Below are 25,448 nucleotides of genomic sequence, written 5' to 3' on the forward strand. Positions count from 1 at the left end.
CCTTTGAGGACGCCCCATGTGTCGGGGTCCAAGAGAAGGCCAAGCTCTACGATGCTAGCTCCACTGGGTTCACCGATGATGCAGATTCTGACTCAGGCAAAAGTCGTTCGTCATCGCCGTCATCCTCCATGGTGAGCCTGCCAACGAAAGGAGCATCTTCAAAGAGAAAATCGCTAACCCCGTCCAAACTCCTTGTGTCCACGGATAGTCCGACGAGGGAAATGTTCAGGGAGGACTTGTCGAAGCCAGCTAAGGCTTCAACCAAAGCCAAGTCAACGAAGTTGATGACGGCACCGTCGATGAAGGCAGCCACAAGCACTTAATCATCTAAGTCAACGACATCCACCACACCTGCGAAAGAGAGTGGGTCCAGGAAAGAACTGGCGGCTGCTCAGCAGGTGTCCTTGTCCCCAATGTGAGATACGCTGTGAAAGCAGCAGCGAAGGAACCAGCGCCAGGGAGAGACCAGGTGGCCGCTTTGGCCCAGCAGCCCCCTGAGAGGGAGACAGAAGTAGTCCCACCTGTGGAGCCTCCCACATAGGAGACCGGCAGGCTACTGAGGATAGACTGGAGCAGATCTACTCTAGTACTGATGAGAACAATGATCCTCACAAGGGGTGTTGCCCAGACCACGGAGGGGGAGGACATGAGGGAGGACCTCAGTCCCTGCTGAGGAAGAAGTGACACATTGGCTTGCAACCTACTCCGTTTGCTCTGTTTACCCCTAGACCCAGGGACCGGTCTATGGACTGTTTATCCACCCTGCACACACTGGTCACCGAAATCCAACAAAGCATGCTGCCGTCGGGGCTGGCACCTCCAGACCTCCAAGGGTTAACTCTCTCCCAAAGAAAAGAAAGTCCAAGGGTGGCGCGGGTCCTCTGCATCAACCGACCCTGCCGCCACCACCACCTCGTCACGACAAAACTCCTACCGGAGCTCCAGATCCACACACAGATACCGGCACAGACACAGCTACCGCGACTACTGGTACCGACGAGGACGACAATTTAATCGAAGCAGTCGGGGAGACTCTGCACGCGGATGAGCCTCATAGGACGAAATGTGGTCATCTCGAAGGCCTCTGAACTGTTTCAGTTAGTCCCAGAGGAGACGAAGGAGGGCTTCCTGTACTGTAAGGAAGGCATTGTATCAACTGTAAGACACACAAGTGACCACAGTTCAAGCATGTTTATTGAACTTTAACAAGGGTGAGATAAACACTGATCTAAACCTAAATCTACAGATGGGTGCACACTACGACCATCAAATAATAATAATGCATTCCTAGTAGAGTCTTGTCAAATTAAAAGGGCCTATACTAAAAAAAAACTATTTACAATCCTTACTACTAATTTACAAGTAATGTGGGGTGATGTTCATGAAAAAGAAAAGTGTTCACAAAATGATAAGTCAGGTTGTTCGGGCCTTTGGCCTCCTTTCCCCATGATTTCAGCACGGGACAAGGTGGTTCACTTGGGCAAAGCACACACTCTGGCTTCTGCGGCAACGAGGATACAGTTCCATTTTCACAGTTCAAGACCTTCAGTGTCCAAGCCTCTTTACTTCTTGCAAGTCTCTTGACTTAGACGGCCTGGTATACAAAAACAACACGAAAACATTATTTTACTTTTCCAGTATTCAATTTGGGTGTTCACCTTGGATCCCCCTCTTCCGGGCACAGGTCCTTTTCACTCACTCAATTCGTCTCCCTCAGACGGGCTCGGACCAATTGTGATGTACTTTAAACTATCGAAGACTTTGGAATGTGCACAGGGTTTAGCTTGACCCGTTGCATCACCACTTTGATCTCAATATTCATTTTTCTCACACGGCGCATCAGTTGCATACCTAACAAAGACTTGCGAATGAGCACCCACGTGGTGCTGGAGCACTCTGTGTATGGTATCTTTCCTTGCCTCTCAAAGTTCAGTTATAAAGTTCAACTACTCCTTTGGTTTCCAGTTATATCTGCGTTACTCTTTGCAAATTCCTCACACACTGTTCTCTTTGTACAATGTTATTGCTTGCAACCTTGGTTCAAAACACAAGCTGGTTTGTATCATTCTGTCCGACTCTACGGCTGTGCTGTCTTTTCCGACACTGTTGTTGTAGGAGCCAAGGACAGTACCACGATGGCAATCGATCCTCCCCACCTTGATTATCGACGCGAGAGAGCCCCGGGTACCTCCGACACATGGTGCATGTTTGATCGGCCTTGGGTCCTGGTCTTCGGTTTCTTACTTTCCAAGGCTCACAAAAGTAATGGTCTTTGGAGGTCACCGGTACTTCCCTCCTTGCGACTCTCTCAGGTCTCGCCATCTTCCTCCTTGTGTTAAACTGCCATCTTGTAACTGCTGTTTCCTTGCTCAGATTGTGCTTTTGTGCTCCGCCTTTTATCTGTGTGGGGAAGTGTGATGGAAGTCAGGTGTGTGTAATAATCCGTAATTGCCTGACCTTGCCTGTCCATGGTGTTGGGACATGTCAGGTATACGGCTCTGGTGTTATTCCGTTGTTGCTCACGGTGAACTGTCTGTGAGAGTGTTTTTGTATGAGAACAGAGGGTCGGGTGGGAGGGGTTGAATTCCTAGGTCTCCGGGCAGACCTTCACTGTGGTCTCACAGGCTCGTCAAAGAGTTCCTTGATGGGCTCTTCAGGACTTTCCCGCCGGTGAAGGCCCCTGCCCTGGCTTGGGAGCTCAATGTTGTGCTGACTGAGCTCATGGGAGCGCCCTTCGAACTGATGCATCATGCTCTGCTCAAGCTTCTCTCCTGGAAGACATCTTTCCTCGTGGCTATCACCTCGGCCAGTCGGGTTGTCTTGCAAGCAGCCTTACTTGTCTTTCCACGCTTCAAGGGTGGTACTGCGTACACACCACACCTTAATGCCAAAGGTACCGTAGGAATGCCACCTCAACAAACCTTTGGTGTTGCCAGTCTTCTTTCCGTATCCGTCGTCGCCGGCGGAGAGGGCCTTGCATTTGCTGGAAGTTGCTTGTGCCTTGAAATTCTATGTGGTGTGTACGAAGGATTTTCGGAAGACTTCTCAGCTGTTTGTAAACTTTGGACCTGTAAATCGGGGAAAGGCCTTGTCGAAGGCTTGCATCTCCAGGTGGCTCTCTGGCTGCTTCACGCATTGCCATCAACTGGTTAGCAGGCTGCTGCCAGGTCATCCGAAAGCCCACTCCACCAGAGCCATTGCAGCTATGACAGCATTTCTGTCTGGTATGACTCTGTGTGACATCTGCAGGGCTGCTACGTGGAGGTCCACGCACACCTTCACAATGTTTTACTGCATCAACAGGGATTCTAGGAAGGAGTCCCAAGTTGGCCAAGCGCTGCTACGCAACCTGTTTGTTTGAGGCAAGTCTGTTCCAGAGGTGAGTGTTTGTTGCTTCTCTTGAGCCTTGCCACCTCCCGTGTTTGTGTATTGCTGTGTAATCATTATTCATGTGCATGTAAATCCATGCCATCACCCCATGCTGGAGAAGGTTTAAGGTACTTACCTGTAACTATTGTTCTCCAGCATGGGTCTGGCATGGATTCACATGCAACCCCTCCCTCCTTCCTTAATCTAATCCCTAATCCAGAAGAAGACTGCCAGACTTGTCCTTGGCCTCAAGCCCTGGGATCGTATCTCTCCAGCTCTGAAATCTCTCCATTGGCTCCCAGTGGATGCATGGATTAAATTCAAAACCCTCTGCTTTGTCCACAAGGCTTTCTGGGGCCTGGGTCCAAAATACATTCAGCTATCCCTCCACAAATACCTCCCCTCTCAAGCTCTTCGCTCCTCTACCTCTAGCTCCCTCAGGGTCAGTCATTTTTCAAAGAAACACGTTGGGGGGTAGATCTGTCTTTGACTGGGGCCTCCCTCTAGAACAGCCTCCCTGCCACTATAAAACTTGAGGAGAACCATCTCTGGTTCGGAATCACCTCAAGACCTTCCTCTTTTCTTCTGCCTTTGCTCCCCCTCTCCCCTGCTGATCTGTTCTCTCTTGGCACCGTGCACCTGGACACCCTCTGCTCTCCGGGCCCAGGTACCTGCTCACCCTGCCACCCCCCCACACTGCCTCTGGGCCACCCCTTGCACTGGGGTCTGTATCTGTACCCATACAGCCCCCCCTTTTTCTTCCTGCACTTATCAGACCTACCCTGTTTGCTGCCTTAAACCTAGCACTTGCAAATTGCTGGCTGCATTACCACTGTTTGCTGCCTTTATTATTTATTTATTATTTATCTGTTTCTCCTCTGCTTCGCACTTTCCACTTCTTCCCACTTCCATGCACTTTTCCTCTCCCACTTTCCCATTCACTTGCGCCTTCTCAATTTTACGGGGCCTAGTAAGATCGCTGTTTTGTTCTCCCCTGCTCCCGTCCCTTGCCTTGTCGCGCTCTGAAACACTTGTGTATGAGCGCGATAGAAATAAAATATCAATATCAATTCCCCTCTGTGGCTCTCATAGTGCCACTTTTCGTGCTTACCAAATCAGAAGATGGCTACCGGCGGTGGGGCTTAGGGAGAGGACTGTCATTGAATGGGGACAGTATGACCCAGAGGGCAGTGATTGGTTTAGAGGAGAAATATATTTTTAAAGTGAAAGTGAAACTGTTATTTCTTTTACCGAGAATTCCCACCTTGACGACGGGGAATATCATGACCATGACATGTAAAAAAAAAAAAGTAATAAAATAAGATTTTTTTTTAGATTGGAGTAAATGGGCAGGTGCGGCTCACATGGTCAGACTGGAGCATACAACTGTCTCGGGCACCAATGAAAAAGTGGCCCGCGGTTGGAAATGGATATTCATTCTTTTAGTCACAGTCTGTTTGAATAGTACCCGAAGGGGGTGTTTTTTGTTAAAATGTAAGCAAAGTGAGATATGTAAAGAATATTTATTCAGCAACATGGTCAACACTACTAGCTGCATAGTGAAGTAACTCATCAAACTGGCCCACATTGGCCAAAGAGTGGCCCATTTTGACTGGCTCGCACTAGCATTTTCCATTTTTGGTACAGGCATTGCCCTATAGGCAAGTCTGAGCCTGGCGGCTCATCCATAATGGGCGAGGGTGCGTCCACCCAGTGGCCCCTTCGCTCATTATGGAGGAGGTCAGGTGCCAGCCCACAGCTGCTTTTTCCAGCTGAGGGAGAGCTCCTGGGCTGGCTGAACTGACAAAGGGAAACACTGTTTCCCTTTAACAGTTTAGTTCCCCAGCTGCACATGCTCAATGAGTCATGCAAGGCTGGGGGCATTTTGCTTCTCCAGCCTTGCATAGCTCATTGAAAATGCTGGCTGGGGCACCACATGTCTGAATGTGCGAGGGGGATTTCCTGCGCCTCCTCGCACATACGGACAGAGCAGCTGGAGCCAGGGCGTTTCAGCACCCACGTGCAGGCCCCTGCAGAAGGTACGTTTATGTTCATTTATTTTTTATTTAAATATGTGTATGGCTGTGTGTTTGCTTGTGTTATGAGTAAGTGTATGTTGATGGGTGCATGTGTGAATAATAGTGATTGCTGTGTGAATGTGTGTGTCTTTGTTTTGGTCCGTTGAGCTAATTTTGGCGATGGGGGGTGGTGAGGGAGGAAGGAGGGTTGTACAACAAAGGCATTTTAAAAATACCTTTGTTGCACTATCCCCCTACCCACTTGTCAAATTCAGCTCTCCTTCTGAGGCACTGTGGAGCCCAGGGGACACGGATGGTATTTTTTTTACTGGATATCTTTTGTAGATATCCGTTAAAAAATACCATGCTTTCCCCCTTGGCCCCTAGTGCTTGGCTTTTTACCAAATTTTTGGCATAAAATGCAACATTTGAACCCATTTTTTTTTTAACGGGTGACTGGGGGGGGGAACCCCCCAAATCCACCTTGACTGCTTCAGGCTCCCTCGGTCGCTATGGCATATCTGGTGGAAATAGTTATGCCCCTCCACTTAAATAATTCACCAGCCACCACTGGCCCTGGGACTGTGCTGGGAGCAGGGTGGGGGAGCACAGGGACTGTGTTGGGAGCAGATTTCATGGAAGCCATGGAATAGTGGTGGGAGCAGGGTTTGGAGAGTCCATGGTCTGTGGTGAGGTGGGAAGAGCACAGGGACTGGGCTAGGAGTGGGGTTGAGGGAGCCCAGGGACTATACTGGAAGTAGGGTGCATTGACGGCGCGTGATAGTTTATAGCCATTTGGACTTAGTGTCCATTTGGCATTTTTTGGGCGGGGCCCGGCCTGCCCACATTTTGCTCGGGGGGCAAGCCTACAACATTTAAAGACCACTGCTCTAGACCCATATGCTGAAGATGTGGACAAAGTCCTGTATTTGCTAGGCTTCTCTCAGCCCTTCTCTGCTTCGGCTCAAAGCAGGGCATCGCCTCAATCTCTCTTTCTCAGAAATCCCTAACACTGTCTGTACCTGTTCCTCTATTGTGCTTTTTATCCCATACTGGTGCATGTGACTCCATCCATGGCTAACAGTCTAGACACCTCAGGAATATCCACACAGACTCCCTTCTTTAGCCACCTGCACCACCAAACTCTCCGGAGTGGGGTGCTTGGTCAAGTAGCAGGGGTCGCTACTGGCTGGGCGGTATTTTCGCGGCAAAGACTTGCCCACTGCCGGGAGACTCTCCGGAGCAGTCCAAGCAGCCGCCACCCTCTTCTGTAGAGCTATATGGAATGGCAGTACCAGGTCAGTTGGTGGACCTTGATCGAGGATATCCGTAAGGTCAACCTGAAGAAAATCCCCTGGGTTGAGCAGACCACCCCAAGTACTCTGTGACCCTAGACATAGGGCGCCGGTACGAGGAGTCTGCATGAGTGCCAGGCCCAGGCCTACAAAACTCCACCTCCAGAGAGGTGTCCAGCCCACTGTTATCGTGCAGGGACTGCCTCAGGTCCTCAATTTGGCTATGGCCCGAGAGAATCTCGTCTGGCACCGTATCAGGAACCATGCCATCATCAGAGCCCTCATCCACCTCTGAAATAAACTCAAGACGGCGGTAAGAAGGCACAGAATGTGCAACAAAGCCATGCTCCACCTTGGCCAGAGCCTTTCTAGGGGGTTCCACCGAGCACCGGGGTATCCCCGCCGAAATAGCCTCGAAAGGCATCGAGGGCGTTGAGTGAATCGGCATCAACGCCGAACGCAGTGCCGAAAGCATCGACGGCGTCGACACAGGCCTCGAGGCTGGAGCCCCGAGCGTTTCCCTCGACAGCCTGGGCGCTGATGGCGTCGACGACTACTTCGAAGACACCACAGGTGCACACGGTCTCGAGCACGTCGAGGACCGGGACCTGGAACGGGCATGACGAGAACGATTCCCCTTGTCTGAGCGGAACCTCTCCCGCGAATTGTGCTGACCAGCCAAGCCCGAAGGCTTGCAAGCTGTGTCCCTCGACTGACATCTTGGACCCACAGTCCCCGCACTTCTTAAAGCCCGGACCCGGGGTGGAAGACGAGGTAGACCTCTTCACGAAGAATATACTTCACAATTCGAACAGGTTCGAAGAACCGAGAAAACAAACTCCAAAGAGTCGAGGCGCACCAAGATCTCCGAAGCGAACACATTCGCAGAAAAATGGAACTGAGGCTACGGGCGTCGTGCGTCCTACTTGTAACATCCAGTGACGTCGGCCGTCGGAGGAGGTCCTCGAGGGCAGCGTATCGACGTCATTGACGCAGGACGCAGACGCCGAAGATTTTCCGAAGCAGCACAGCTGTGGTGATTATATGTCATAGATATGTAATACGTCGTCGGAGCATCCCATAGAAAGAACGTTAACAGGTAAGAGAGTAACTTTTTCTTCTTGCCATTACATCGGATTTTATCCCTACATTCATCTAGTTTACCCTTTCTCCAGCATGGGGTCTGGCATGGATTCACATGCTCATGAATATTCCCCGTCGTCAGGCTGGGAATCCTCGGTAAAGAAAAAATCAGTATCAGTTTCGTTTCTGATCTGTCTTTCTTAGTAGTAACCAATCACTGGTCTCTGGGTCATACTGCCCGCAGCCAATGACTGCCCTCTCCCTAAACCCCGCCCCTGGCAGCCATCCTCAGATTTTTACCGCACGTTCAAGTGTTGCGAGTCCTTGTGCTATAGCTCTCAAGCTTTTACTGCATTTTTGCGCTTTTTCAAAGAGTTTTATCTAATTTTTCAGTTTAATCGAGCCTCAAGCTCCACCGTTTCTACTTCCGATCAACGGGCACCCGTTTCGGATTTATCTACGCCCCTCAAGGGTGAAGTTTTCATCGAGTTACGCTTCTTGGAGGATTCCAGAAGTTTCTGAGGCCTACCTCACAGACGAGAAGAACATGGCCCAGGAGAAGGGAAGCTCGACTCCCTGGAAAACTGTTCAGGATCTGCCCTGGATGCAACCTACAAAATGTGTTCAAGGAGGACGAGCATTCGAAATGCCTTTACTGCCTCCAAGAAGACAAAACACTCGTGGAGAAGGACTGTGCGTTTTGCATGAACATGTCGGATTGGACTATGAGGGATCGTCGGACCCGTCTCTCCAACTGGCTGGAAGGCAATAGCCCAGCAGGTGAGAAGAAGTAGTCCGAGTGGTCTTCTAAGTCCTGTGAGGGCGCCCCGGCGACAGGGGCCCAACTGAAGGCAAAAAGGCAAAACACCGCGAGTCCGCGGGCACCGGGAGCCCCGAACTGTCGGGCTCCTCGGCTGCCAGGCAGGGCGCACCTTCACCAACGCCATGAACCGCGAGCCAACGCTCTGGCTCGGGGAAGAGAAAATCTGAGAACCCGGCTAAGCTTCTAGAGAGGCCACGGTCGATCTCGAAGGATCAGGCCGAAGGGGAGCGAGGCGGTGACCCTCCCCCTAAGGTGAAGGCCTCAAGTGCGCCCAAGGCAGTGAAGGCCTTGATCCCGGCCAAGGCCTCGATTGAGGGAGTCGCTGCGGCACTGGCGAAGCATGTGGAGGCTATCCCAGTGGAGGCGACCTCGGGGCCCAGAGTTTCCCTGCCTCAGCGGAGGAAATCCTCTTTTAAGCCCATCGAGAAGACCCTGGTGTAAAAAGAGGGGGGGTGGTAGCCATGACGGACATGGACACAACCTCCGAGGAGGAACTGACCGAGAATTTGGAAGAGGCCCGTCCCACGGGAGGGATCCCGACGAGGGGGACGACGAGAGCGATGGTGGCAACGATGAGGTTCCCGTGGAGGAGGAACAACCGTCGCTCCCGGCACGCCCGTCACAACCCGAGCCACAAGACAACTCGGCTGCCATTTTGACGGCAATCCAAGCCTTATGCACGGAGATGAGGACGATACAGCCCCTACCCCCGACGGACGACCCAGCTGAACCGGGTCTGTTGGGAAGCCCTCCAAACAAGTGGAGGAGAATCCATCTGGCTCCCTTTTAGCCCTCACGGCCTTCTCAGCCTTTGTCACCCTGCCCGGCCCCGAGGAATGACACGGGAACAGACAAGGCGACGACGGGGACGGATGACGACGGCGGCGACGACGGGACTGACCTCCCATCTCCGATTCCTCGGGCGTCTCCTCCCGATGAAATTGGCTTTTTCCACGCCATGATTGCCAGGGCATCCAAGCTTTTTCAGCTCTGCCCCGAAGAAAAGAAGGAAGGCTTCCTCTACCAACGGCGCGAGGCCAAGAGGAAGACGGTCCTCGCGGTGCCGTTGCCTTGCCCTCCTGAAGAACCCGTCCACGTCGCCTGCCAAAAGGGACTGGTACGAGAAGAACTACCGGGTCCCCGACTGCACCCCTTTGTGCCTTAGGGCACAACCGACCCAGATTCGGTCATCTCGGCAGCGGCCAAGAAGAAAGCAGGGGGGGCTTCGGCTTCAACTTCAACTTTCCCACCGGACGTCGAGGGAAAGAAACTAGATGCCATGGAACGAGTCATCTCGTTGGCGGCGACGATGATTAAGGTGGCCAACGCCCTAGTGATTGTGGCCCTCTAAGACAGGGAGTTGTGGTGCAAGATCGCCCCCCTGTTGGACTTCCTCCCGGACGACAAGAGGGCAGAGGCCCTGGCGATCCTACAGGAGGGTGAGGTGGCGTCGGACCACGCCATAACTGTTGCCGACACCGGTTTCCGCCAGTTGGGTAACAGCGTTTGCCTTCGACAGCGGGGTTGGCTCAAGGTGACGGATTTCCGCCAGGACCTGCAAGCCAAGGTTTTGGCCATGCCCTTTGATGGGAACAATCTGTTCGGAAAGACAGTGGATGAGTCACTGCAGGCCATCAAGACCGACACGGAGACGGCTCGGTCCTTGGGGGTTCTGCAGCAACGGTGGCCGCCTTTTCGGAACTCCAGAGGCAAGCAAGGTGCCTCCAAAGGATTTGGCGGCGGCTCCTCGACCTACCGTCAGGCGGCCCACTCCTCATCGCAAGAATCCTACAGGTGACGAGGCAAGTCAGGTGGATCTCGCCATCGTCGCCAGGGAGGCCAAGGAGGCAAGGCTGCTTCCAAGCAAGACTGAACCGGCCGTTGCGTCGGGCCCCCACCGAAGCACCCCGGTGGGAGGCCAGCTGACGAAGTTCGTCAGCGTGTGGGAGTCCATCTCCACCGACCGTTGGGTGCTGGATGCCCTGGCCCACGGGCACACTCTGGAATTTCTAAAGGAGTGCCCCCGAATTCCTCCCGTGGCCAGGAAGGAAAACCACGTCCCCCAACTGCTGTTAGAGGTAAGGGCGATACTCAAGAAAGGAGCCATCAAGCTTGTCCCAAAGAGGCTCTGGGGCTCCGGAGTATACTCAAGATACTTCCTCGTCAGAAAGAAGACAGGAGGTTGGCGTCCCATCTTGGACTTGCATCAGCTAAACAAATACATCAAGGCACAGAAGTTCCGGATGGTCACCCTCCAGCACGTGCTGGGCCAGCTGGAGGAAGGCGACTTTCTATTGTCGTTGGATTTGGAGGATGCGTACTTTCACATCCCCATCCTGAAAGGACACCGAAAGTTTCTCAGGTTCATAGTCCAAGGACAGCACTACCAGTTCAAGGCCCTCCCATTCGGATAGAAGTCGGCACCCAGGGTGTTCACCAAGTGCCTAGCACCAGTGGCAGCACGGCTGTGCCTGTAGGGGATGCACGTCTACCCCTACCTGGACGACTGGGTCATCCGAGCAGGGACAAGGGAACTCGCCGTCGAACACACAGCAAAGACCGTCCGGTTGCTCACGGACCTGGGATTCTCCATCAACTTCCCCAAATCCCACCTGGTTTCATCGCAGGTTGCGCTGTTTCTGGGAGCCAAGCTCGATACAGTAGCGCAGTTGGCCTTGCCGTCGGAGGAAAGAACGCAGGCCATCCTGGGCAAGGTACAGCGTTTGCTGGCCACGGACGTGGCCAGAGTGAGGTCCATCAAGTCCCTTCTTGGGATGATGTCCTCTTGCATCTATCTGGTGCACCTGTGCAGGCTTTGGATGCGTCCTCTGCAGGAGTTCCTCGACGCCCGTTGGATGCAAGCGACGGGCAGCTTCGAGGACAAGATCTCGCTCAACAAAGTATTCCGCCAAGCAATTGGATGGTGGGGCACCCGCGTGCATCTCGCAGCGGGCAGGGACTTTCAGACCCCAGCATACCAGGTGACAGTGACGATGGATGCCTCCCTGGAGGGGTGGGGCGCGCACACCGGAGATCTTCACGCGAGAGGCCTGTGGCTCCCGGAGGAGAGGCATCTCCACATCTACATACTGGAGCTCCGAGCAGTGTTCTGGGCCCTCAAGTCATTCCTCCCGACCCTCAAGGGCAAGGTGGTGAGGATCTTCACCGACAACACCACCACGATGTTCTACATCCGGAAGCAGGGAGGAACCAGATCCCCAGCCCTGTCCAAGGAAGCCCAGGATCTGTGGCACTGGGCCGTTGCCCAAGGGATGTTTCTGGCACCTTTTCATCTAGCAGGGATAAAAAACACCATCGCCGACTCACTCAGCAGGGAGCTGCGCCCGTGCCACGCGTGGGAACTACACCAGGATCAAGTGGATCAACTCTTCCGGCGATGGGGCAAACCTCAAATGAACCTGTTTGCGACGGCGACAAACTCCACGTGCCACAGGTTCGCCAGCAGGTTCCCCCAGCCGAGGAGCATGGGTGATGCTTTCTCGTTCCCCTGGGACGGCCTGTTCCTGTATGCGTTCCCTCCGTTGCCGTTGCTGCTCAGGCTCATCAACCAACTCAAGAGGTCCTGGTGCAGGATGATCCTCGTCGCACCGACGTGGCCGAGACAGATATGGTTCCCGGACCTTCAGGAATTGTCAGCGTCCCCACCAGTCAAACTGTCGACTGACGCAGATCTTCTCTCCAGAGAAGGAGGCGTCATTCTTCATCACGACCCGGAGTCGCTGAACTTGCAGGCCTGGCTCCTGCAGCACTAGAGTTTGAGGGTACGATATCCCGGCTGACTGCAGAGAGGTTCTTGCAAAGGCCAGGGCATCCTCAACTCTCAAGTGCTATGGACACAAGTGGAAGAGGTTCTCTGTCTGGTGCCGTGCACAGAAGATTAACCCTCTACGGATTACAGCCCCTCAAGTGCTAACGTACTTACTGTCGCTGGCCAAAGCTGGACTAGCTCATGCTTCCATCAAGATGCATCTGGCAGCGATTTCCCGATACACCAGAACTGCAGGACAGTCGTCCCTGTGGTCTCATCGCCTGGGGAAGGAGTTTATGAAAGGACTGTTCTGATGGTTCCCACCGGTGAAGGCTCCAGCCCCGGCGTGGGAGCTCAACGTGGTGCTGACCAGGCTCATGGGCCCGCCATTCGAGCCCTTGCATTTGGCTCTGTTGAGGTTCCTGTCGTGGAAGACAGCGTTCCTTGTGGCCATCACCTCTGCACGACGTGTGGGAGAGATTCAGGCCCTTTCCTGAAAGCCTCCATACTTGACTTTCCACGAGTAGAGGGTGGTGCTGAGGATGCACCCCTCCTTCATGCTCAAGGTGCTGTCTGACTTCCATCTCAACGAGCCCTTGGTGTTACCAGTCTTTTTCCCGTCGCCTTCGTCGCCGGCTGAGAGGACTTTGCACTCGCTGGATGTAGCTAGAGCGCTGAAGTTCTACGTGGACGGCACGAAGAGTTTTCGGAAGACGTCGCAGCTGTTTGTGAACTTTGGACCTGTGAACCAAGGGAAGGCTCTCTCGAAGGCTTCCATTTCCAGATGGCTCTCCGGCTGCATCATGCACTGTAATCGGTTGGCAAACCGACCGTTGCCCGGCCGTCCGAGAGCCCATTCGACCAGAGTGATCGCTGCTACCACAGCATTCTTGTCTGGTGTGACCCTGCTGGACATCTGCAGAGCTCCTACGTGGAGGTTGACGCACACCTTCACGAGATTCTACTGCGTCGTCCGGGATTCCAGGGAAGAGTCCAAAGTCGGCCAGGCAGTGCTGCGCAACCTGTTCGCTTAAGGTGAGCCTGGTGAGGAGGTAAGAGATGCTTAATGTTGAGTTTTATGTAATGCTTAATGTTGAGCCTTGCCACCTCCCGTGGTTGTGCATGTGTGTACTTCTATGTATTCTTATATTCATGAGCATGTGAATCCATGCCAGACCCCATGCTGGAGAAGGAACAAGTTACTTACCTGTAACTGTTGTTCTCCAGCATGGGTCTGGCATGGATTCACATGCAAACCCTCCCTCCTTCCCCTCTGCGACTCTTCACTTGGTCATACTGTCACTTTACGTGCTACCAAATCTGAGGATGGCTGCCAGGGGCGGGGCTTAGGGAGAGGGCAGTCACTGGCTGTGGGCAGTATGACCCAGAGACCAGTGATTGGTTACTACTAAGAAAGACAGATCAGAAACGAAATTGATATTGATTTTTTCTTTACCGAGGATTCCCAGCCTGACGACGGGGAATATTCATGAGCATGTGAATCCATGCCAGACCCATGCTGGAGAACAACAGTTACAGGTAAGTAACTTGTTCCTTTCCCCAACCTGATCATTGTTTGTATTACTATTTATTGTAATAGGATATTAACTTGAATATTTATTTAACGCATTTTTTTTAATATTGACTTATCTATACAATAAACACGTTTTTTAAATCCTGTTTCACAAGGTGCTCCTTGATCTCGAATTCCTTGAGCACTCGGCAAGAGGAGTTTGTGTTCCCCGAAAGGCACTGCATGGGAGTGAGCTCAAAGTGCCTTGCAAGGTGGTGCACTTCTGTCCAGCTTCTTTAGGGTTACTCTCTCAATGCAGTTCTAGGGAGCTTTCAGTGCAAACCACTTTTTGCGGGGTAAGCTCTATGCAGATCACCACCCCCTCTTTACAGTCGTTCACTTTACTTGGCAAGCACATTCTAAATGGGTAAATCAGTCAAGAGGAGTGAGTCATACGTCGTCAATTGCATAGAAACTGAATTAGAACCCAGACTATAATATATCGTGAAACTAACATACAATTCAGTAATACTTTTCGGCCAAGGCGTTCTTCGCCAATAAGCCTTTTGACCCAAGGGGTCAAGTGCTTTATGATGCCATATAACCGGGAAACTGAAACCTCTCACTGGATATTGCTTACTCCACCATGCACACAACCCGGTATTCCAGAAATGTAAAAAACTGGGCCCCATTCCCAAAGAATGTGATGTGTGGCTACGACCTGGTTGCGTTGCGATTCAGAAAATATGACGGATGTAGCGCTTGTATGTTGCCTGTTCTGAAAATGACGGAGATACTTAAAAAAAGAACACGTGTTTCCAAGCGTAGGTCAGCACAATGTAAAAATGAACACATTGGACAAAAAAAATAGAAAAAAGGTTTTTTTTTAAAACTCGCAGAATATACTGCCAAGATCTCCTATCTCAGAAAACTCGTCAGAACCCTTGAAAATAATCTACTTCAAGTAAACCTCCAATACGTTTTAACTCACGCAAATTCTCAAATTAATTGATGAAAGCATTTTTAATAGCAGACACAATTCTGGTCCACTGCATTTCGGATGGTGACATACACCTTCAGGGGCCTTTCTGTGAACAATAAGCAGGTGTATAAAATCATGTCATCTCAATCTATGTATGTATTGGAGGCCTACTTGAAGTCTACAAGGGTTCTGACCAGTTTTCTGACAGAGATGTTTCCAGTATATTCAGAAAGCGACAAGGCTAGATTGAGGGCGTTAAGGTCCCAATCACTGCTGACCATAACTGTGTGAACAGGGCAACATGTCCTCAACCGGCAGGCAGCATGATTATGATTGGTTGTGTATAGAGTGGTTAATACACAGAGCACAGACCCAGGGATTGAACCCGTGTTGCTCTGCGTCGCCCGAGCATGTTGCCCCGGAGCTATCCTCCGGAGGCATAGCCCTAAAGGCCGAGGAATACTAATGAGGGAAAGCTTAGCCTCTAATATTGCTGTCTACAGCAACGACCCAATAATGCTGCTGCCAAGATGGTGCCTTGAAAAGCAAAAGTGGTTTCTCAGCACTCCAGTCCCTGCGTGCCTTTTGCGAACACGTATCTGCGTGAAAACTTCATATCGTCTTATTCATATTTGTCAGCTGGGATGGTAACATTTGTATTTATTTACAGTTTTTACACAGCGCAAACTAGATAAACCAATGTATGAGAGCATTGTATACAATTGATACAATTAAAATAAAAAAAGTTTGACGTCGATAAGTTAAAAAAAACAATACAATTAAAAACCTACCACGCTAAAAACAATAACCCATCATATCTCATTTAAAAAATAAACTTAAAAAACATTTTAAGATTATTTAAAATTTCAAAATCAGTCATTTATACGTTACCGTTTAAAACCTAACTTTAACTTCTCAAATAACGTCTTGATGTTTGTGTTGTATGTTTGTGTCTCCCACTCTTGTGTGTTTCTTTGTGGGCTATTATACCATTTAGCTAAAAAAAACGGTACCGCAATGTCAGTTATTCGTTTTGAAAGCATCTTTAGAAAAGGATGACGGCTTTACTTAAAATTAAGTGTTCGTTTTAGAAATTATGTTTATTTAAACAAATCTTTTTTGTTTCCGCAAACTATACAGTTTGAAAGGGCCGTTTTGGACAACACAGAGCTGAAATGTAGCTCTATTCTCCCACTTAGATCAGTGGCCCACAAGGACACCGTCTCTGAAATGGCTTCAGGAAGTAGTGTCCTGTTGAAAGCACTCGCCACCCCACCACAGGATCCGCGCACCTGGGAAATATGAGAGAATCGATACTTCTAGTAGAGACAAAGCGGCGGGGGGGTGGTGGGGGGGATAGAAGGTTGAGTACACCTCCTTTGGACGGTAAAATATGCAGCCATGTTTATCAAATGGATTCATTTGAGGACCAGTGATGCCAATTTCTATCAGAAATGACTTGACACTTTCCAGATGGCCGAGGCATTTCCTGGAAGGGGGCTTTTATAAAGCCACAAAGATGAAAACAAGTGGTGAGCCAGTATAAGGATGCGAGCAGAGTAGCCAGAGACAAATGAAACAAGTGCTCAGCGGTTTAAACTGTTTGGCTAGCAATATTGTAGGATTCAAAGCTTAAAATAATAAAATGTTACAAAAATACCTGATCTGTCATAGCTACAGAGGCAAAAAAATTGATTGACCATGGAAAGCGTGGGATACTTTGAGCTACTGTCTGCGGCTAAATAAGCAGCCGTGAAATGCGTGTCTGTACATATATGTATATTTAAATATGTCTGTATGTGTGTATATATATATCTGCATCATACCTGTGACCATGCACCATTCTTACTCCTATGTCCCGTCCCCTTTCCTCCATACTGCATGGGCGTCTCTCGCTAGGGACGGGAAAGGAACCTTTTTCACCAGAAAACATTTCTTTTCCCCTTTACATTTAGTTGGGTGCAGGGGTGTGGCTCCGGGAGCATGTGCTACCCTGATTCCACTCTCCGCCGCGAAACCCCAATTGTCTTTTCCGTGTCGACAGGAGCAGACCCGATTCACCTGCGCTGTGGTTGAGGCATTTTTTCCCTCCTAATTCCACGCATTCGAAGTCTTCCCCTGGGACATTTGTCCCTCTGTTTTTGTTTATTATTTCATTATTACTTAAATCTTCTAAATTCATAGGAACTTTAATTTACACTGGTCTCTGGTGCCTCGCCCCTCCCTGGCACATGTTGGATGCTGTGGGCTGTAGTAGGTGCCCATCCGGTGATGGATCCTTTCCGACATCGGACCCGCATGTGCGCTGCCTCTGCTGCCTTGGCAAAGACCACGGCTGGGACAGCTGTTTTGGCGTGCAACGCCCTTACTCTCCGGTCACCGAAGAACTGGCTCGCGAGGTGGAGAGAGCTGTTCTCCAGGTCTTTGCCCGAACACATCAAGGAGTATGCGCGCAGAAAAGGTAAGGCCAAGGTAAGTGTTCTGTTCTCCAAAGCATCCCGCAAAGGTGACTCCTGCACCGGGAAGCAGCCAGGTGGGAGGGGCCAATCAGCCTCTGTCACCAGCTAGGGTACCAAGGTTTACTGAGGTACCGGCCTAACAGCTGATGGATCCACAAATCCTCCTGGACCCAGCGCTGAGGGTTCATGCGGCTCTTGCAACAGGAAATCTCCCGAGGGGCCCTGCCCTAGTGTCAGGCCAATGCCTGAGGGGTCGCCTACACACAGTAGCATTACCGGCTCCATGCACGAGGGCAATCAGCCTACCAGGTCCATGTCTGAGGTGCAGGGGAGGTTTGAGCCTACACGCACAAGCAAACGGGCAGAGGCCAGAGCCAGTACCTCAACGGACACACATGTGTCGGTCCAGGACAAGATGGTGGGACAGACTGACAAAATGGCTGCACAGTAACGTGGTGCACATCTTACCTGGTGCCCTCAGGGCAGGGACGCTACACTGAGGCAAGTTACTCACAGGCAGAGCGCAGGAAGAGCGCAGCCCTACACGCCAGTCACGCCGTCAGTGCCTGTGTAGGAATGCACATCTCCAGCGTACGAGGAACGTTTCTTTGAGAAGTTACTCACACTGGTGAAGTCTACTCAAATGGGTGGCATCCTAAGGGAATTATTAAAAGACATGCTTCCGCCTATGCCTACACAGCCTTCGGCTCCAGTCCAGCTGCAGCTGGTTCCACCCTAAGTCTTGGTGGCTTTACCGTCTACAGAGACACTGGCTAACGTATAGCCTAGCATCGCACCTCGGTCCCCGCCTCCTGTGGCCACCCAGGCCACGGTTGCTCCAGCCACACTGCTTGTGGACCCTGCGAATCCCCAGGATGCCGTGGATCAGGGGTAGATGGATGAAGAAGGGGATCAGGACACCATCTTCAGCGAGGCCTTCTACGATAGGCTAGCGGGATTGGCGGAGTACCTTGGCATCCCTCCTCCTCAGATGGAACAGCCAGAAGTGGGTGGGGGGGGTCCTAGAGGAAGTCCTAACCATCAGATCAGGCATCCCACTCCAAAAAGACGTGGATGCCCTGGCAAAAAAGGGATGATCCAAGCCACATTCTACACAGCCCACCAACAAATAGCTAGGCACAAAATATAAGCAGGCAGAAGGGGATGCAATCCTCCTGTTTCACCCGCAACCCCGTTCATCAGTCATAGTGGAGGCTTCCATGTACGCCAAACCACATACATCCGGATCGTCCTCATCTACCTCAGCCTAATTGGGCAAGGATGAGAATGTTCTGGAGGCCTATGGGAAGAAGGTATACTCCAGTGCCGGCCTCCACCTGCAGCAAGCTAACAGACGCTATGATGGCTGCAGCAAATCAGAGGCTATGGAGGGAAATTGCTGATTTCCTTCCTTATCTGCAAGTATACAAACCATCGTCCTTCAAAAAGGGATTGGCCGAAGCCAGGATAGTGGCACCGACCTAATGGAGTCGTTTGTGGTTCATATCAACATGGCTGGCAGGGCCATTTGCATGGCCATTAATATGAGGGGGATGGCGTGGCTTAAAGTCACCAGGTTTAAGCCAGACGTACAGGACCCCATCCTGGATCTCCCCTTAGATGGGAGAATTTTTTCCATTCTACCGTGGATAAGAAGTGGAACAAGAAGAACAGCAGTTCCCAAACTACCAAATCCTTGGCTATACTGTCAAAGCCCACATCTAAGCCCTTCGGGCAGAGGCAATCCCGATCCAATTGGGGAAGAACGTTCAGTAATTCAGGGGCTTTGAAGACCGGAGAGCTAGGCAACCTGACAAGTCCCCCAGCCAACACAGGCACAAAAAACAAAGGACCTCCCACAAATACTTCTTCCAGTCCCCCTCCTAGGGACCCGCCTCAGAGGGAAAGAAGCAATGACGCGGTTATCAAGGTCCACAATTCTCCGGTGGCGGGCAGGCTTGCTCTTCACTTTCAGTCCTGGCGGGCACTCTTTGTGGATCCATGGATCCTATCAGTGGTCTCCCATGGTTTCTGCCTCCCCCTCCCTACGATCCCCCCTTTTCTCTCCACCCCTCCCTCAGATCGGGACACCAGCTCTCCTTGCGGTGATCCACTCACTGGTAGTGGGAGGGCGAATAGAGGAAGTCCCCCTCTCGCAGATAGGCTTCAGGTTTTACATGTGGATTTTCACAATACAGAAGAACCAGGCAGGCCTGCAAGTGGTTCTCAATCTATCCTTCTTAAACCTATCCATACCCCTCCAAATGTTCAAGATGGATATGCCAGCTCAGATAGTGGAGTCTCTGTGGGGGAGACTGGATGTGCTCCCTGGACCTGAAGGATGCATACCTACACGTCCCAATTTGGCAGCCCCACCGCTCCTTCCTCCGGTTCTGAGCTCCCACTTCCGGTACATGGTCCTTCCAATCAGGCTTAATTCAGACCCACAGATATTCACGAGGCTCATGAATGCGTTAGTGGCACTCTTCAGGACATAGGGTCACCAAGTGTACCCTTACATCGATGACTGGTTAGTCTGAGCTGAATCACCAGGGGAGGTTCCGAATACGGCATCCAGGCTAATGGATATTCTTTACGAACTGGGGTTCTCCATCAACCACAGAAAGTCTCTGCTCCAACCTACCCAAGCTTTGGTCTTCTTGGACTTGAGGTGGGATTCCAGGGGTGTGAGAAACCAGAAGTTGTCTCGCCCGCTAGTCCCCGGGGATCTGTCATCCAGGTTGCCAGGACACGGCAATCGCTTTTGGATCCAGTTCCTCGGGGTGCACCAGTGTGGGAGGATCACATGAGTAAGGGGTCTTTGGGTAGTGGGAGTGGGACACCGGATTGTGAGATGCGATATTCCTCCCTGTGTAACACCTTTACCCCATCCTAGCAGGTAGGATACGTGGGAACTTTACCCCCTTGTCCCCTTTCCTTTCACAAATACTTCTACACTGACATTCCGCTCTAGGAGAAAACAGACTCACACCCGAGCAGTGTGCCTGACATGTCCTGCTACAATGGGCAGGCGAAGTCGGGCAATTACTGAAAATCCCTCACACTTGACTTCCATTAAACTTCCCCACACGGATAAAAGGTGGAGCAAGAAAGCACACTATGAGGAGGCAAAGCACACAAAGGAACAGCAGTTTTGAATTGGCAGCTGAACTAGGGGAGAAGGACAGCAAACCAAGAAGAGTTTGCAAGGAGGGAAATACCCTTTTCGGCAAGTAACCGTTAGTTTCAAGAAACCTTCGAGTCAGAAGGCGTAAGGCCAGGACACCAGACTGAAGAATCCTGCATTGTGTGCTGGAGGTATCCCGCAAAACAGACCAAGGCGGGGAGGAGCAGCAGCTACTGTTCTATCATCCTTGGCTTCAAGAATAAAGAAGCTCCAGAGAAATTAATACAGCCGTTGACTTGGGGAGCCCAATGCAAGAGCGGTCTGTGTTGAAGTCAAGGTTGCAAGCGGCAACATTGTATAATGAACGCTGGAATGAACATTGTTAAATGCAGGAGATGAAAGACCCGAGTAAAGCTAAACAGCTGATGAATGTTTGAACTTGACAAGGAAAGATTTGATACCGTTCCGGCACTGTAAAAGGTCTCTGTAGGGTATCCCAAGAAGTGGTGGAAAGGAAAGTAGAAGATTGATCATAACATTGTGCAAAGTGAATAGAAGTGTTCCTGCGACGGTTTAAGCAAAACCCATCGCACATTCCAAAGTCTTCGATTTTGATATCAAGAGGAAACCGTAGAAAGTGAGATTACATGGTCCGAGCCTGAACGAGGAAGACCAAATGTGAATATTGTGCAGAAGGGATCTGAGCCTGAACGAGGGCGATCCATGATCTGAGCCCAAACGAGGCAGATCCATAGTTTGAGCCTGAAATAGGGAGACCAAGTGTAAACATTGTGGTGAAAAGGGAGTCCAAGCATGAATGAGGGAGACCCATGATGAACACTGGAAGCGAGAACTTGTGCAGGTGAAGATCCTGAGATAAGAGTGGAACTTAGATATTTGTTTGTTACGACAGGCCCTCTGCAGTAAGAGACTGTTATTGGAAAAGAGGCTTTGGCAGAAGGCCCTGATACCTATGCTTTGAACTGTATTCTCGTGGCAGAGAAGCCAAAGTGTGTGCGAAGTTCGAACGTGCCGCCTTGCCCCATGCTGAAAACGTGGGGAAGGGAAGCCAACTGCTCAACCGTCCTGACATATTATTTCTTGAAAACTTTTTTCTTTTTGCATACACAGTTGTCCCACACCCTTATGTATTTAGAAGTAAGGATTGGCAATAGGTTTATTAGTATAGTCACTTTTATTTTGACAGCGACTCGACTAGGACTGTGTTATTATTTTGTGATGGTCATAGCTTGCTCCCATCCTTAGATTTAGGTTAGATAGGCGTTTAACCAACCCATTGAAGTTCAATAAACGCCCTTGAACTGTGATCACTTGTGTCTGTCATTTACTGTTTGATACCATGCCTTCCTTACAAGGGGCAGAGGATCTTCCCCACCATCGAAAATGTGGCAGCTCTGAAAGCGGCTACTGGGCATTTTCTCAGCAGGTTGGAAACTTCGGCCTGGTAGTACTAACACCTGTTGGGGATGATGGCGGCATGCCTCCTGGCCGTTCCCCATACATGGCTCAAAATGGGAAGGGTGCAGTTATGCCTCTCAGTCTCATGGAACCAGGAAACAGGTTATCAAGCAGCATCAATTACCATCGTGGCAGAAGTCCACCAGGATTTGGTTTCGTGGAGGCAAGACACCAATCGTATGGCGGGCAGACCGTTCAGACAGCCCATGCCGGCTTGCACCATCATGACAGACTCCTTCCTGGACGGTGGGGAGCCACACCGGGCGACCACAGTGTACACGGCCTCTGGACTGTGAAAAACCAGAGTGTGTTTCACAACCTAGTCCCCGGGGATTCCATACTCGGGTGGCCTGGGAAAGGCCATCGCTTTTGGATCCTGACTCTGGGGTTGGACAAGCGAGGGAGGATTACCTAGGTAGGGGGTCCTCTGAGAGTGGGGACAAGCACCTGATAATGAGACATGGTATCCCCCTTTTTTCCCACAGCCCACTTAACCCCTGTCCCTACCTATTTTATGGGAAACTACAGCTCCCATAATTCCTCTCCATTTCACACTGGCAATACTACTGAGCCGAGGAAGATGAGGAATGAGGCCTGGAAGAATACCTCTAATGACTTGCAATGGCTCTGTCCCTATAATAAGATCAGGCAGAGTCCAGCACGAAATGCCAACTACACACACACCTGCCACTTGTTAACACTCCGTGTCGGGATAAAAGGTGGCATGCACAGGCACACTCTGAGCGAGGCTGGGTATGAGAAGGAGCAGCTCTTCTGGGCTGATACAAACAAGGCTATCGAAGTTGGAAGGCCAAGGGGCTGATGGGCACTTGCAGAGAATGAGAGAGAGCCAGGCGAGAATTCCATACTTTCGGAAAGCCTTAAGTGTTCCAAGACTGAAAGCGATTGAGAAGAAAGGATATAACTTCAAAGTGCCTCAAGGTGGCCCGCTCCCCTCCCGGGTGAACGACGAAGTCGGAGAGGAACAGAGGAGGTATTGGTAACGACCTTGACTGCTACATGAAAGGTGCTGAAGAAAAAAAAACAATTAACACGACCAGTGAGGTATCGAAGGTAACAAAGACCTGGTTTGTGTTAAAGGCAAATTAAACTGTAACAAGAGTTGAAGGATGCTTGTGTGCCGATAAACGCGTAATGAAAGGACAATTGCTGAACTGTGATGAGTATACAGAGTAAAAGAGTGGTCCTGCGATGCGGAATCGTACATTCAAAAGCCTCTGTAAAATGTTTGAATTTGTGATAAAGCGGGAAACTAAGACGAAAGTGTAACCGCGATCCTGAATGAAAGTTGATTGAGTAGAAAACCAAAGTATATGAACTTTAAGTATGCCAGCAGAGTAAAGTATGAACTTTAAGGACACCGAGAAGGCAAAGTAAAAAAATAACTCCAAGGAATGTCAAGTACCAAGAAGCATTGGGTTGCAAGTTGATGAAGATTGTCAAATTGTTTAAAGAGAGGTCGAAGTCGCCATGCAGAGGTCTACGTAAAATCCTTGCAGTTTCAAAAGTCTTCGACAGTAAAAGAAAAGTAAGATAAAATTTGAATGAAACGAAACTTGCGGAAGTGTTACAAGGGATTTCTGAACTCTGACCTGGTGGGCAGAGTTTGAGAAAGCCAGCCTAGTTTCTTGGAACAGGGTAACCTTCTGGACAAACCAGACCAATCAAGGTAGCATTGGCTGTGGTCAAGACTGGGTCTAAGAAGGGGTGAGGGTGACTGAAAGATCTCAATGAGCACACAGAGTAAAGGACACTACAAATCACTCCCAGTCAGGCGTATATATATTAAAAATGCATGTACATTTATTCAAGGCCTTTGAACTTCAACACAAAGCAATTATCAACATTAATACATCAAACCAATACAACACTATCATAACACATATATACAATACCAAGTGGCCTAAAGGGCTAAAAGCACAGAAAGGGTACACAACGGTTCAACCTAAAAAGAGCTGGCGGCTCTAGCTTCCCGGTTCAAGCAGCCTCAGCATGGAACGCCCTCCCACTTAACTTAAGAACGGACCAAACCTTCCATAGTTTCAGACTGAATACAAAAAAGTGGCTCCTCACTAATGACGTTTCTGCACTCACTGCTAGGACCCGATAACGGCCATCTCACGACTACTATACTGCTCCCTCTTACTTCTGATTGTCAACGTATGATTGTAAATTATTGCACCTATTTTTGGATTACTCATCTATGCCTGTACATCTCTTGTCTGCCTTAGCATTTTGTATATGTATTTTTAGCTGTCTTGAAATGCACCGAGTTACCTCAGGGTCCGGAGCACTTTACAAATAATAAACAAATAACCTAAAAGGGAAGGAAACAAGCAGCGCAGATAGTCGTTAGGCAGTTCTTCATTAAATAAACCTTAACTGAGAGGCAGTCCAGTCCCTACGAAGAGAGGAGCCTGGTGCTCAGTGTACTCTCAAATGATGGTGCACGCGATAGTGCAGAAGGGCGAAAACAGGGTCCCTTGCAAGGGCTGCAACAGCTCAGGAAGGTGGTTGAGGCAATGAAGAACAAGTTCCCACTATTTGTGGAGGGTATCCCCAAAAGGGCAGAACAGGTTCCAGGAGTTGGGAATGGGGCGGTAGCACAGGCTACCTGTGGAAAGATGAGTGGCCCTCAGGGTGCCAAACCTTCCAGCGGCTCACCAGCGGTTCCTCGACTCGGCTTCTTAGTTTCAGGATGCTTGGATCCTACCCTAGGTTCAGTAAGAACTCATGAGATCGACCTGGTGTGGGTGTTTGGGCCTTCTCTTATCCAGAATCTCCTTTGCGCCAAAACGAAGAGGACCCAATGGGAGACTGCTCACATACAGGCACACCAGATGTGGACCAATCACGGACCACGTGGTCCCAGTCATTCAGAGCACACCAGACTCTCTGGCACCCAGGATGTGTATTTGAACTAGACAGTCCAGCCCACATCCTGGAGGCACACACAAGGCATGCAGAAGCCTGTGAAGCTTGGTGTTTTGTGGGAGAATGCATGCCCAAATAAGGACTGACCCGGGTCGGCTCAATCTGGGGAAGGCAAAGGGGCAAGATGGCCAGGACAAAGAACCTTGTGGCATGGTCATTTTGGAGCCAGGCCACCTTCATGTGCCAATGCGGTAAACGCGGTTTGCATGGCAAGAAAGCGTTAAAAATAAGCTAAAAGATAAGCTGCCACCATCCCTGTCAAAGGTACATCTGAACTTCTCCTGATAAATCCTTTGAGGGAGTCTAGGGCCTTTGGAAACGAAGGGAAGACCCAAGCACACTGTACTGTAAGGTGCACTTGTAACGTGTTGCAGAATAGTTGCAACATTTGAAAGGACTAAGGGAAATAGTCTCCCATTACTGACTGTCTTTAAGGGCATATCAGTTCCCCCCATAATAAAGTGAGGGAAAGCCCAGTGGAGTGCATCTAAAGGCTGTGCTTCACTGGCAAAGTCACACTATGGTGTTTAAACAGCAGCAAAAAGTTGAGGGGTACATAACTGGAGGGAAAATTCC

At 50.4% G+C, this 25,448-nt stretch overlaps 1 protein-coding gene across 2 annotated transcripts in view; it reads left to right on the forward strand.

Annotated features, from left to right (window-relative positions):
• SKAP1 (src kinase associated phosphoprotein 1) overlaps positions 1–25,448 on the forward strand; it is a 2,196,308-nt gene that overhangs the window by 1,142,162 nt on the left and 1,028,698 nt on the right. The window lies entirely within an intron of this gene.

This window comes from Ambystoma mexicanum, chromosome 13 (genome assembly GCF_040938575.1).
Source record: "Ambystoma mexicanum isolate Mex_15411 chromosome 13, UKY_AmexF1_1, whole genome shotgun sequence".
NCBI lineage: Eukaryota > Metazoa > Chordata > Amphibia > Caudata > Ambystomatidae > Ambystoma > Ambystoma mexicanum.